The following is a 15543-nucleotide window of genomic DNA, read 5'->3' as shown; positions in this document are numbered from 1 at the left end:
GCTGTAGAGCTCGTCACCACCCCTAGCTGGGAGGGGGCCAGAGACAATTAGTCGATGCTGACACATCTTTCTAGCTAGTTTACACGCTGATGCTATGTTCTGCTTTGTAACCTCTGACTGTTTCATCCTAATGTCGTTGGTGCCAACGTGAATAATAATATCTCTGTTCTCTCTACACTTGCCAGTTTTAGACTTCGCTAGCACCAACCCCAGATTTGCGGCTACGTCGGTGGCCCCCCGGTAAACAGTGTACGATCATCAGCTGATTCTTATGTCTATTACTGTGGGTAAAGGAATCGCCGATGACTAAAGTTTTTAGTTTTTCAAGGCCACCAGTACAACATTCCTGCCGAATTTTCCCCTCCTAAGATGGCTCGGGCCTTGACTCCGACTCCAGTGGGGAAAATATGCTGAAAATCTCAGTTGGCTCTAAACACGACTCAGGATTAACTGGTAGACGGATTTTCTTCCCAGTGACCAAGAGAAAGTTCTTGCCCGGCTGCAGGAGCTGTGCCGGGGGGGCTAACAACACTATTGTTTCTTCCTGGTGGCACAGACAGTTTTTCTCATTTCTACACTAACATAATCCTTGCCTGACATTTGTGTCTGAAGCCGAGCCTCTAACTCTGCAATCTTTACCTGAAGACGATAGTTCTCCTCCGTGTTGTAGCTACAAAAATGACGGTGATAAGGCATATTAATGATACTTAGCGTCGGGTGTTCATGGGTGAGTAATCCTGTTAATTATGTCCAAAAAGAGTCGTGGTGTAGAAAAGTTGGTCAAAAGGTCAATAGATAAAAAATATTGCGTTGGTAAAACTCTCTTATCTTCATCCGCTTATCCAGTATCGGGTCGCGTGGGCAGCAGCTCCAGCAGGGGACCCCAAACTTCCCTTTCCCAAGCCACATTTGCCAGCTCTGACTGGGGGATCCCGAGGGGTTCCCAGGCCAGTGTCAAAATATAATCTCTCCACCTAGTCCTGGGCCTACCCCGAGGTCTCCTCCCAGCTGGACGTGCCTGGAACACCTCCCTAGAGAGACATCCTGGGGGCATCCTTACCAGATGCCCGAACCACCTGAGCTGGCTCCTTTCAATGCAAAGGAGCAGCGGCTCCAGTCAGAGTTCCTCACGGATGGCTGAGCTTCTCACCCTATCCCTAAGGGAGAAGCCAGCCACCCTTCTGAGAAAACCCATTTCAGCCGCTTGTACTCGTGATCTTGTTCTTTCGGTCATGACCCAGCCTTCATGACCATAGGTGAGGGTAGGAAGGAAAATTGACCGGTATATCGAGAGCTTTGCCTTCCGGCTCAGCTCTCTTTTCGTCACAACGGTGCGGTAAAGTGAATGCAATACCGCCCCCGCTGCTCCGATTCTCCGGCCAATCTCCCGCTCCATTGTCCCCTCACTCGCGAACAAGACCCTGAGATACTTGAACTCCTTTACTTGGGGTAATGCCTCATTCCCTACCTGGATTAGGCACTCCATCGGTTTCCTGCTGAGAACCATGGCCTCATATTTAGAGGTGCTAATCCTCATCCCAACCGCTTCGCACTCGGCTGTGAACTGGTCCAGTGAGTGCTGAAGGTCACAGACCGATGATGCCACTAGACCACATCATCCGCAAAAAGCAGCGATGAGATCCCCCAGCCCACCGAACTGCAATCCCTCCCCACCCCGACTACGCCTCGATATCCTGTCCATAAAAGTTACAAACAGGATTGGTGACAAAGCGCAGCCCTGGCGGAGGCCAACCCCTACCTGGAACGAGTCCGACTTACTACCGAGAACCTGAACACAGCTCTCACTTTGGACGTACAGGGATTGGATAGCCCTCAGAAGGGACCTCCTCACCTCATACTCCCGCAGCACCTCCCACAGTATCTCCCAGGGGACCCGGTCATACGCCTTCTCCAGATCCACAAAACACATGTAGACAGGATGAGCATATTCCCAGGTCCCCTCCAGGATCCTTGCAAGAGTAAAGAGCTGGTCGGTTGTTCCGCGGCCAGGACGGAATCTGCATTGTTCCTCTTCAGTCTGAGGTTCAACTATCTGCCGAACCCTCCTTTCCATTACCTTTGAGTAGACTTTCCCAGGGAGGCTGAGAAGTGTGATTCCCCTGTAATTGGCACACACCCCGGTCCGCCACTCCTTAGGCACTTTCCCCGACTTCCACGCAATGTTGAAGAGGCGTGTCATCCAAGACATCCCCTCCACACCCAAAGCTTTCAACATTTCTGGACGGAGCTTTGCCACTGTGGAGTTGTTTGACTACCTCAGTGACTTCTGCCATGGAGATTGACGATGCTTCCTCATCAGCCTCCAGCTCTGCCTCCACTATATTTAAATAACTGTGTCATCTGCATAAAAATGAAAGTTTGCATCAGACACATGCCGATTAAGGTTATTTATATAAATAGTAAATAAAAAAGGGCCTAACACAGAACCTTGTGGAACCCCTTTAAGGATTGGTAAAATACCAGACTGAACACCATCATACTTAATGCACTGGGTTCTGTCACTAAGATAGTTTGAGAACCAAGAGACAGTATTCTCTGAAAACCCCGAATTAAGAAGCCTAATCTTTAGGACATCATGATCAACCGTGTCAAAGGCTTTTGACAAATCAATAAACAGTGATGCACAGTGCTGCTTCTTGTCACGAGCAACAGAGATATCATTTATCACCTTCATTGCAGCTGTGATGGTACTATGTTTTTTCCTAAAACCTGACTGAACTGGAGATAAAATGTCCTGAACATGCAAGAAGATTTTCATCTGATCACTCACCAGGGATTCAAGCGTTTTGGCCAAAACAGACAAATTAGAAATTGTCCGGTAATTATTTAAATTTGACGGGTCACCCCCTTTCAATGAAGGACAAACAAATGCAGATTTCCATATTTTGGGAATAGTATTGCTCTCTAAATTAAGATTAAAAAGGTACGTTAAAGGCTGTGCTACACAGTCTGCAGCTATTTTTAAGAAATAGGGCTCTATAAGATCAGGTCCTAAAGGTTTTTCAGGAGCCAGCCCTTTTAGGGCTTTTTGAACATCAGCCACTAAACATGGAGTGAGATTGAAGACACTTGAGACTGGTTCATCTCTACAAGGTGTCACAGTATAAGGACAAGCAGTGTCAAACAAAGAACCAGACTGAATAAAATGCTCATTTAAATGGTTCACTATCTCCAGCTTGTCATGAACTACTGCAGACTCTTTCATAATAAAAGAAGGAACATTAATACTATCTTTGTTTAGAGAAAGTAATTTTATAGCCTTCCAAAATTTTCTGGGATCATTTAAGGTGTTAGTAGTGGCTGACAGATAAAAGTCAGATTTTGCTTTCTTAATAAAAGAAGAACACTTATTTCTTAACTGCCTAAAAACAAGCCAATCAGACGAAGATCCCGTTTTTCTTGCTTTGGCCCAAGCTAAATTGCGATCATGAAGAATATCTCCAAGCTCAGAAGAGAACCACGGATTGACCCGCCCCTTAACTCTAAATCTCTGTAGTGGGGCGTGTCTATTTATTATTTGCAAAAAGCTATCCCGGAAAAAGATCCAGGCTGACTCCACATCGGGAATCAGCTCTATTCTACTCCAATCACAATTAAACAAATCATGGCAAAAACCCTGTTCATTAAATTTTTTGAGATTCCTCTTACATATTACGCGAGGTTTACATTTAGGCATCTTAGTATTCCTTACAGCAGCAACAACACAATGGTCACTTAGGTCATTACAAAAAACACCAACAGCAGAAAATTTGTGTGGGACATTAGTCAAAATTAAATCAATTAAGGTGGATTTCTCATGGCACTTAAGATTTAAACAAGTGGGAGAATTGATTAACTGTGTAAAATTAACAGAATCACAAAATGACTTAAATTCATCTGAACAAGGTTTCAGCCAATCACAGTTTAGATCACCTACTAAAATAATTTCAGAGTAGTCCATTTTGGATAAGGGTTGAATAAGAGTCTGCAATGCAGTACTCAGGGCAGAAGGAGGCCTATAACACCCAACAACAGTAACATAAAGGCCCTTGGCCAACTCCACCTTTACTGCCAAAAATTCTAGCTGCTTACCAATTGATTCTGAATAGACTAACTTCACATTTAATTTAGATTTAACATAAATAGCAAACCCCACCACCCTTCCTTGGTCTATCAGCCAGGTTGATTTTGTCAGCCAGGTTTCAGATGGCACAACAATATCTGCATCTGTTGAATTCACCCAAATTCTAAGCAGATCCATTTTGGGTAACAAACTGCGAACATTAAGGTGAATTACACTCAAACCAGACATGGATCTCACATCAGATGGCAATGAAATACACTGCAACTCAGGGCCTGGATTTGGCTGTACATTGCCGGATAAAAGCGGCAATAAAAATATTAACCATCTCTGTTTACCATCAGTATATGAAGAATCTGTAGAGTTTTTAAAATGAGAGTCCCAGTAATGTCTGCCATCAAATGCAAAATAGTCATTTAAAATCAAAAGACTTTGAAGCTGAAGAATATCTCTGGGTAGCAACCAGGCAAAATGTAAGTCCTCTGCCAACTCTTTTGGCATTTGAAGGAAATGCACAAAGGCTGAGCAGTTAAATCCATATCCAATGTCTGCTATGTCCAAAGAGCCACAAATGTTGCAGGATGTACTCACCCAGTATAAATCATTTGATCTTAGATTCTGCACAAACAATGAACAAAGCAGCATTAAGAGAAGAGCCATGTTAGCAGAAGATGTTAGCAGAAGATGTTAGGAGGAGCTGACAGGGCCTCAGTATCCACGAGTCTAGAGATGGCAGCTGGGCTGCTCAGGCCTGGAGAGGCTAACAAAGCCTCTGGATCCAAATAAAGCCTGAAGATGGCAACTGGGCTACTAGGGCCTAGAGCCTAGAGATGATAGCTGGGCTGGAGCTGGGTTAGAGAAGGAAGATGGTAGCTAGGCTTCTAGGGCCTGGAGCCTAAAGATGGTAGCTGGGCTGCTAAGGCCTGGAGAGGCTAACAGAGCCTCAGTATCCAAGTAGAGCCTGAAGATGGAAGCTGGGCTGCAAGGGTCTGGAGAGGCTAGGAGGGCATCAGTATTCAGGCAGAGCCTGGAGATGGTAGCTTGGCTGCTAGGGCCTGGAGCCTAGAGATGGTAGCTGGGCTGCCAGGGCCTGGAGCCTAGAGATGGTAGCTGGGCTGCCAGGGCCTGGAGCCTAGAGATGGTAGCTAGACTGCTAGGGCCTATAGGCTAACAAGGCCTCAGGATCCAAGTAGAGCCTGGAGATGGAAGCTTTTCTGCAGCAAAGTAGTCCATAATCCAATAAAAATTATTTCATCTAAAAACCAAAGAGCTCAATCATAGAATCTGCTAAAAAATTTTACTCCATATATGTCCATATATGTGCATAAAGGCAATCAAATGAGTATAGGTAAGAGGACAAACACACATCAGACCATACATGCCGCCATCTTGGATTCAGTACAGCAATGCAATGCAGGATGCTCATATGTGTACGTGGTACCAGAGCACCCTGGGCCGAAGGTCGGTGATTGATTTTGTGATTGTGTATAGAGGGCGTGTTAGTGGGATTTAGGAGTTCCTCAAAGTGTTCCTTCCATCGCCCAATTACCTCCTCAGTTGAGGTCAACATTGTCCCATCCTTACTGTACACAGCTTGGATAGTTCCCCATTTTCCCCTCCTGAGGTGGTGGACGGTTTTCCAGAAACACCTTGGTGCCGATCGAGTACTTCTCCATGCCTTCCCCAAACTCCTCCCACACCCGATGTTTTGCCTCTTTCACAGCAGAGGTCGCAGCCCTTCGGGTCTGTTGGTACACTGCAACCATCTTCGGAGTCGTCTGGGATTACATATCCCTGAAGGCCTCCTTCTTCAGTCGGATGGCTTCCCTGACCACCAGTGTCCACCAGGGTGTTCGAGGGTTACTGCCGACCTTTAGACCACAGCTCCCCGCCGCAGCTTCGGCAATGGAGGCTTTGAACATCGACCACTCAGGTTCAATGCCCCCAACCTCCACAGGGATGCCAGAAATGCTCCACCGGAGGTGTGAGTTGAAGATCTTTCGGACGGGGGCCTCCTCCAGACGTTCCCAGTTAACCCGCAGTACCCGTTTGGGTTTTCCCGGTCTGTCCAGAGTCTTCCCCCACCCCCTGACCCAACTCACCACCAGATGGTGATCGGTTGACAGCTCTGCCCCTCTCTTTACCCAAGTGTCCAAAACATGCGGTTCCAGACTGATGACACGATCACAAAATCAATCACCGACCTTCGGCCCAGGGTGCTCTGGTACCACGTACACATATGAGCATCCTTATGTTCGAACATGGTGTTCGTCATAGTTAATCCATGACTAGCACAGAACTCTAAGAACAAACGACCACTCGAGTTCAGATCAGGGAGGCCGTTCCTCCTTCTCCAGGTGTCTCCATCATTGCCCACTAGTGCGTTGAAGTCCCCCAGCAGAATTTTGGAGTCTCCTACTGGAGCCCCATACAGGACTCCATTCAGGGTCTCCAAGAAGGCCAAATACTCCGAACTGCTGTTCGGGGCATATGCACAAACAACAGTCCCCCCCCCCACAACCCGTAGGCGTAGTGAGGCGACCCTCTCATCCACTGGGGTAAACTCCAACATAGCGGCACTCAGCCGGGGGCTTGTGAGTATCCCAACCCCTGCCCGGCGCCTCACACCCTGGGCAACTCCAGACAAGAATAAAGTCCATCCCCTATCCAGAAGTACGGTTCCAGAACCAAGACTGTGAGTGGATGTAAGCCCCACCAGATCTAACTGATAGCGCTCCACCTCCCTCACAAGTTCCAGCTCCTTCCCCCACAGAGAGGTGACGTTCTACGTCCCCAGAGCCAGCCCCTGCCACCTGGGTCTGGTCCGTCAAGGCCCCTGGCCTTCACTGCCACCAATATGGCAGCGCACCCGACCCCAGCGGTTCCTCCCATGAGTGGTGGGCCCATAGGATGGAGAGGGGGGTGCCACGTTGCTTTTTCGGGTTATGCCCGACCGGGCTCCGGTGAAAACCCGGCCACCAAAACCGGGCCTGGCTCCAGACGGGGGCCCCGGACTTCCTCCGGGCAGGGTAACTCCTCCTCGGTTATACATAGGGTTGTTTTGAACCATTCTTAGTCTGGCTCCTCCCCTGGGACCACTTTGCCACGGGAAACCCTACCAGGAGCACTAAGGCCCAGACAACACTGCCCTCAGGTTCATAGGAACACACAAACCTCTCCACCGCGATAAGGTGATGGCTCCCGGAGATGAGCACTCTTGAAGTAGAATTTGACCAATTAGTTTCTATTGAGTAAATTCAAAAAAGTTTGGCAGATAGTCTGGTAGGTAACTTAGAACTTGACTGCACTATATTTAATCACAATACTGTTTTTAGTAATGTGACCTTACACTTATTTGATTTGTATTAATATAGGTAAAATTTTCTTGCTACCTTGTTAAATAGTTTTAAATACATTGCTGTCCAAAGATTTGATAATGTTACGATTTTGCTGTTTCAGAAGGAAATTGGTACATTTATTCACCAAAGTTGTCACGATCTCTTGCGCAGATGGTCTTGCGCAGGAACCCAAAAGCAGACCAGGACGAGGTTAGTAGAAGGTGAGTATTTATTTGGATTTTGAATGTGGGAAAATGATTAGGTTCCGTTGGTCGGCAGGGAGTGAGGCAGGAAGACGGGAGGCTTGTGTGCTGATCCAAAATGTGCTGCAGTGAGGTAGATGGCCAGGCAAGTGTGAGTGACGATCCAGGTGAGTAACTGTAGACAGAGGTACAGGCGGCAGATTAGTGACAGGCAACAAAACATAAACAGCAAAAGGACTTTCCAAAATAAGCAGCTGGATACGGGAGCTAAACGTACTGGTTACGCTAACGATTTGGCAGGGAATGGATGTCTGGTCGTGGCTTATAATGGTGCAGGGAATGGTAATCAGGACCAGGTGTGCAGATCGCAGCAGGTGTAAGTGGTTGGAGACTCACCCGGGATGTGTTCAGGAAACTCAGGAAAAACTAACTTCAGACTAGAGACAAAAACAAAACACTGGCAAAACAGGCTCAAGATGCTGGAGCCATGACAAAAGTCGCATTCAACTGATTAAAAGGGATAGTCGGGAGATTACTGATGTAAAACAGCACCATCACTGTTACATTTTTTTATATTGTTGATAAAATCTAGAAAGGCCCCATTTCCAGCAGCCATCAGTCCAACACCATATCCTTGAGTAATCATGTTTAATCGCTAATTTGATGCTAGAAAATCACTTACAATGTCCCATGCTGGAGCTGTTCCCAGTCAGGATTCTAACTGTCCTTGGCTGTTGATAGTTCCTTTGCCGTTCCTCTTCGTGATAAGTCGCGACATAAACCAGTTTTGGGGTGCTGAGTAATTAAAGACTGTAGTTCTCGCGACTGGCCTGGAATTGGCGACATTCGTAAGATGTGTAAAAATAACTAGGACCAGGAAACAGGGATATTTGTCACAGTGGAATCTTCTAAAGTCATGACATAATCTTTGGGAATTTTCCAAGCTGTTTAACGGCACAGTCAACTTGGTGTATGAAAACGTCTGAACAACTGGAATTGTGATACATTTATTATAAATTAAATAATCTGTCTGTAAACAATTTTTGAAAAATTACTTGTGTCATGCACAAAGTAGATGTCTTAGCCAACTTGCCAAAACTAGTTTCTTAACATTAAATTTGTGGAGTAGTTGAAAAATGTGTTTTAATGAATTCAACCCAATTGTATGTCAACTTCAGACTTCAACTGTATATGTACTGATGCGGATATTGTTGGTTTGCACACCTTGTGTTGCAGGAAACACAGCATGCAGTACTTTTTTCATGGCTTGAAGGAAGGGATAAAATTCCCATTCCCTTCCTCAATGAAGCTAGGACTGGTGGCCAGAATTTCTTTTACTAAGAAGTTAGCTGATGGACGCAAATGTTTTTCTCCCATAATTAAACTTTGCTCATATTGTATTGAAACCATATTTTACAGGCCATTATGATGTCACCAGTGTGTACAAATAATATTTTAAAGAACACTTTTTACATCTTGTTGAATACATAACAGAAGAATCTGTAATTGTCTCATGTTTTGTTGGTCTTACAGGTACTTCGCTTGACCTGAAAAGTTGATTATAGACCAGAAGATCATGTTTTTGTGGGCGCCTAATTTCGGGGAGAAGCAGTGGGGGATGTAGGACACACAACAGATACTCAATTCATACATTTATGATTGATGCCAACACAGCTTTTGGTTGGGCAAGAACCGATTGCCCAAAGCATGTTGGCTCAGTGAAAGGTTGCGAAAAGCGGAGAAATGCGCTCCTTTCTTTTCTCTCTTAAATCCTTAATTCTGTGAGCGATCTTGCAATAAAATAATTTGTATAGTCACCTTGAAATAGTAAATTCATAATAAGTATACAAAGTATATACACTTTCAAAATTGCTTTTATTACCTGTCTATTTACTAAGTAGTTATGGAGGAGTAAAGTTCTTCATTCATATAAACACATGTAACACCCAAAATGTTCCTGTATAACTACACATTCTTACAACATACTTACATTCTTGATATTTCTTAGTTACGTGGGAACTATACTGTAAGTACAGAAGTAGTTAGATGCTTAATTCATAGTAACAACACATAACGGAATTGTTCATACATTCCTACCCATTCTTACCACATACTTGCATTCTAGTTACGAGGGGACAACCCTGTAAGTAACAGGCTGTAATTTGATGCGTTACCCTTTCTTAGTCAGTTGTCAGTCTACGCTTGTTCTGAGAAATTATGTCCTCCTAGGCAGAATTCTTTCTCTGTCCAGTGTATGTGTTTTGTATGTGTACCTAGAAGGCCAGCATACCGGAGTCACCTCTTCACTGATACTAGACACTTGATACTAATGTATTTGTCCTCTTGCTCCCACTCTTATTTCTATTCTGGTTAGAGCCAGTTTGTGCTGTTCTATGTAGGGGGTACTATACATCGTTGTATGAGATCTTCAGTTTCTTGGCAATTTCTCACATGGAATAGCCTTCATTTCTCAGAAGAAAAATAGACTGATGAGTTTCAGAAGAAAGTTCTTTGTTTCTGGCCATTTTGAGCCTGTAATGCACCACATATTTCAGCTGTGTTGACAACTGCAAAGAGGTTTTCTAATGATCAGTTAGCCTTTTAAAATGCCATTGGAACACATGCCATTGGAACACATGAGTGATGGTTACTGATATGCATGTATGCATGTGATTTAGTAGCTGCCTGTGCCCGGTTAAGGGTGCTCAGGAATGTGCAGGGTGCACATAGTTAAGAAGATAGGTGAGGACTAAGTAAAACACTCTAAAGGGAAAGCCTGTTTGAACAAAGGTTCAGCACAACAAATAGGCAGCAACAATGAGTGCGTACCTAAGGCAGATCAAGCAATCAGAATTATTGTCGATTACAAGGTCACAGTCAACAGCAGTGTAGAGGACGACCCATTCCCACTACGGCAGAGGATCTTCTTGCCACCCTGGCTGGGGCAGGTTCTTCAGCAACATTTGTCATGCCTACCAAGAACTTGAGCTAGAAGAGTGCTCTGAACAGTATCTGGTGGTGAACACACACAAAGGCTAGAACACCTACAAGTATCTGTCTTATGGAGTGTCATTGGCTGCAGCAATCTTCCAGGCTGTGATGGATCAGATACTGCAGAGAATGCACAATGTGGTGGGTTTCCTCAATGACATTTTGATCCCAGCGGATACAAACTCACAGTGGAGGCTGGATGCTCTATGAACATCTTGGAACTCAGATCCTACCTAGGCATGTTGAACTATTATGGCTGGTTCTTGGCAAACCTGTCCACTGTACTGTTCCTCAAGCTGCTGCAAAGCAAAAAACAGTGGTAATGCAAAAGCACAAAGATACTTTCCACAAAAGTTAACGGATGTTTCAGGACAGTCAGATGGTGCCAAAGTTCACCAAGAGTCCCCTATGCTTGAATTGTGATGCTTCATCATATGGGGTTGAAGCAGTACAGTCATTTCACGTCTTTGACAATTTGGACAACCCATGGCATTAGCTTCCCATGCCCCCTGTGCAAGTGAAAGAAACTATGCACAAATAGAGGAGTTTGTTAACTCTGATATTTGGAGTTAAGAAGTTTCACAAATATCTTTACGGCTGCAGATTTACTTGAGTAATAGACCACAAAACATTCCCGTCCATCTTCAGTCCAAAGACAGGCGTGCCTAGACTGTCAGCCTCAAGAATACAACGCTGGGTCATTATCTCATCAGCTTGCATGTATGACACTGAAAACCGCAACTCAGCCAATCATGGAAATTCCAGACACTTTATCCCGCCTGCCAATGGAAGGAATAGAGGCACCTGAAACGGCAAGTGACGTCTTGTACTTTGCAGCATGGGACGACTTACCACTACAAGCCACATTGAAAACAAAGTGAAATTTGTATGTCACTGAGGAACCGACCAAGCTCTGCACCACCACACTGCTGGAAATAGCCAAGCCAAAGTAAGGATATATTTTCCAAGAAACAAATAACATTTCTCAGTTTCAACATTTGATATGTTTTCTTTGTACTAAAGTTTTATTGAATATAGGGTGTAGAGGCTAGGCTAAGCCCAAGCTTTAAGCCCCTGAGGTGCTGTTCCACGGGTAGAGTAATTGACGCACTTTTTACCTTTTTTGATCAATGAAAGTCCAAGTCATATTTGCAGTTAACACCATTGGTTCCATTTATTTCCATGAGATATTAGTTAGTAGTCCAGACAAATTACTGCTTGTAGGTATGCGTCTGTGTATATGTCCGTGTGTGGTGTACGCGTGTGTATGTGGTCAAAAACTATATGTGCTTCCAGGTTGCACTCTGAGGAACCAAATATTGGTTCCTATTTATACAAAGGGCACTAATTGGTTCTTACATAGGGTTTAAATGTTTTGCATATCATTGCATTCTGTTTTTCTTTACATTTACACAGCGTCCCAACATTTTTGAAACAGGGTTGTAATAAGAAAGGTTTCCCATCAGGATTCTACAGTGCACATCTACTGGAAATGTAAAACTGAAAGATAAGTATTTGTAATGTAATCAGTTATAAATTAAGTCTATAAAAAACAAAATGTGGTGAAAGGGAAATGTTGTGAATACTTTCTGAAGGCACTGTATAAAAAATACACATGGCTGGGACCCCATAAAGGCCTCCATTCACACACCCGTTTCACCTTTTCAAGCCCGATATTGGTAATGCATTCAGTCTCCACTGGACTGGTGTAAGGGAGTGAATATGTATGACGCAAGGGGCCTGTGTCACCTTGTCATACACAATATCACTAACATCTTTAAAAAAATAACTGTTTACTCAATATGTGGGAATGTACTAATCCTTTCACTCTGAGTCATCAGGAATTGGCCTTTCCATACCAAACACAGTTTTAGGGCGTACATCTTCACAAACAGATTGAAGCACGTTATCACTTTTGCTCCTTGTTATTGTTAATCAGAATGACATTACCAGAATACACTAAACAAAACAAAAACACACACAAGATAACAGCATGAGTATTACTGACAATTGAAAAAGCATGCTGTCAGCATGTTACAATTTTTGAATCTCCAAGCCCTAGGTCTGGGGTGGTTACTGAATCATTCCTTTAGTCATGAATATGCACACAACCAGTCAGAGATATTTCACACACTCCCTGTAAATAGCCATCTTAGTTTTACATATTTTTTTTATTAATTCCTTGTTATTGAAAGAGACTGTGTATATTCTGTATACCTCCTGTCTTTCATTAATTATTTGAAATAGCCTCCGTTACAAAATGTGTTTCAATGTTTATTGCAATGGGACAACATATAGAGGCTATTTATTGGCCATAGGCCTAGATTTTAACCATTGTGTTAAACTGAATAACATTTCTTATTAAGTTTTCCTCCACCACAAATAGCATCTATGAACTGTATGGCTTTTGCCACTGGCTGTTTTAACAGCTTATTAGCCATTTGTGAATGACACTGATATAATAACTACTGTACCAATATAGGTGACGATAACTTCATATTTCGTCAGGTAAAAAGACGAGAGATTCGTGGAATCGACCAGACATAGTTGTAATACTGTATAACCGTAAACAGTTTTAGTTGAGGCTTACTATAACATAGCTACTGAATGTTGTAGCCAGCTAAGATTTTGTCTATCCTGACCCAAAACGCATTCCCGGATGCATATTTCGAAAATCCACTATAAATCGTCGCACTACAACCGTAAACAGTTTTATTGCGGCCCGCAAATAAAACAATTTAATATTGCCGTCCTCACTGGATTCGAACTCAGGTCTCCCACATGAGTGGCACAGTCTTTAAGGTCCAATCACTGGACAGCTCCATCAGCACGTCCTCCAGATTGGATAGCAGGTAATCCCCAGTTAGGGGTTGTCGTATATCTAGCCATATCATCATGGAGTTCTCATTTGGGAAGTACTTCATGAAGTGATCCAGAAGGCCTTGGAGATATGTGAAGTGATCATTTCTGTCATGTTACTGAGATCCAGTTCATTGTCCTCCTCAAATTCTTCCAGCTCGGGAGACATTTCGACATTGCCAGCTTTAGCTTGCACAGCCCATCTCTCTGTCAATGCATCGATTTTATCAGATAACAAAAATGTGCCTGTATTTGTATTTTCGCCTTGTTGTGATGAGTTATGTACTTAAATTTTGTCTAATATACATGTTAAATATGCAAGATTTACCAACCATTTCGGGTCTGTCGGGTAGTCTGTGAGTTGGGACCAAGACTCAATCAGGAAAATGTGCTCCATATCACGCAGCTCAAACAGGCGGGTGAGAAATGTCCTCTGCGAAAGCAACCAGATCTCTTAATGGAACAGCAGGGCTTCATGTTCCGAGCCCATCTCTTGGCCAAGGCTGACGAACAGCCTGGTGTTCATGGGACATGACTTAATGGAGTTGACTATTTTAATTGCACGTTGCTCTAACCTTTTTTCGGCTGAAAAACATGCTGATTGATTGACATGACTGAGATGCTTGGTTTGCAAATGTCTTTTCAGTTTCACTGGCTTTAAACTTTTGTGTGAAAGAAGCTGAGCAAAGAACGGATTGGGGATGATGCATGTCGTAAATGGTTTAATTTCTCAATATTTTTAATTTTTTAATGGCTTGTCAGGCTGGAGGGCCTTTCCTTTGTGTTTCTTACTTCCCGTAGGCTTATTTTCTTAAAAGTTGATTGCTTTTCTAAAGGAATGCTTTCATCAGCTCTGTAGATGTAGGCTACTGTTAACCCATGCAACTGTTTCAACCAACCAGTTTCCGTTCTGTGACGAAGATGTTTAAATTTATTTATTATAGAAATCATCTTGCGACCCCCAAAATCATCTGGTAACCTGTGATGGAAATTTACAATGTATCGACACTCGGAGTAAGTAACACAGAGACAAAAAGTTCTCTTGGCACATACTAACAGTTTTATTAACTATTATGCAAAATATGAGAGACGCGTCAAACGCTTACAGCCATAATAATCCGAGGAGTCTCTAACTCCATACATGAACAATCCGTATTTATTACATAGAAAAAGGGGTGTGGTAAGTCGTTGCCCATCGGTCTCATGTCAATCAAACACATGCCCTTTGTTCTATCAAATGTCCTGGGCTTGACACAAGGGACATGGTGTCTTCCCTCATGTGGTTAACTTTCTCAACCCTTAAGGGAAACTTAAAGCATCTAGACAACCTACAGGTCGGCAGATGATTAACCCTACAACCTACTGTGACCAATCAAGAATGACCCCTAAGACATATACCAGATCCCTCTCTCCTACGTTCCTAAAGAACAGAAAGGACTGACACCCTTCTCTGTCTAGGCAGGAGGACATGGCCCAAATACCTAATAATCCTCTGATATTATACAGACATGTGTGTCACAATCAAAGTAAAGATTTACATACCAGCCAATAGAAAGACAGACATTTCTCAAATGTACCTTAGTTCAAAATTTCCATAACATAAACCCATGGGGGGTTGCAACCCCTACATTAGGCTTATGCTTTAATTTCAGAATACAACTGATGACAGACTAACTAGTCTTAACACTGAATTTTATATATTGTCAAACCAGCAAATCAGATATTAGAAAAATATATCACTTTGAAATATTTTCTTTGATGGGTCATTGAGTAAAAAAACAAAAATCAACTTTTTTGTTATTTGAGGGGGCAATGCTCCCTCAAGCCCTGCTCCTCTTACTCACTTTAGACACTCACAGTATCCCCCACCCTAAACCAGTGTTTTTCAAAGTCTTGGTCGCGACCCACAGGTGGGTCAGGAGATTAAAATTGGGTTGGCAAATATGTTTTAATAATAATTTTGTAATTGGTTTTCTTTTATAATTAAATTAAGGTTATTGTCGACAGTACACCTCCACAGCCACATGGGGCGGTATATTAAACTCAGAATTGTGTAGGCCAAATTTACCTA

The sequence above is a fragment of the Esox lucius genome, chromosome 2 (genome assembly GCF_011004845.1).
Source record: "Esox lucius isolate fEsoLuc1 chromosome 2, fEsoLuc1.pri, whole genome shotgun sequence".
In the NCBI taxonomy this organism is placed as follows: Eukaryota; Metazoa; Chordata; class Actinopteri; order Esociformes; family Esocidae; genus Esox; species Esox lucius.
Note: the sequence above shows the minus strand (reverse complement) of the source record.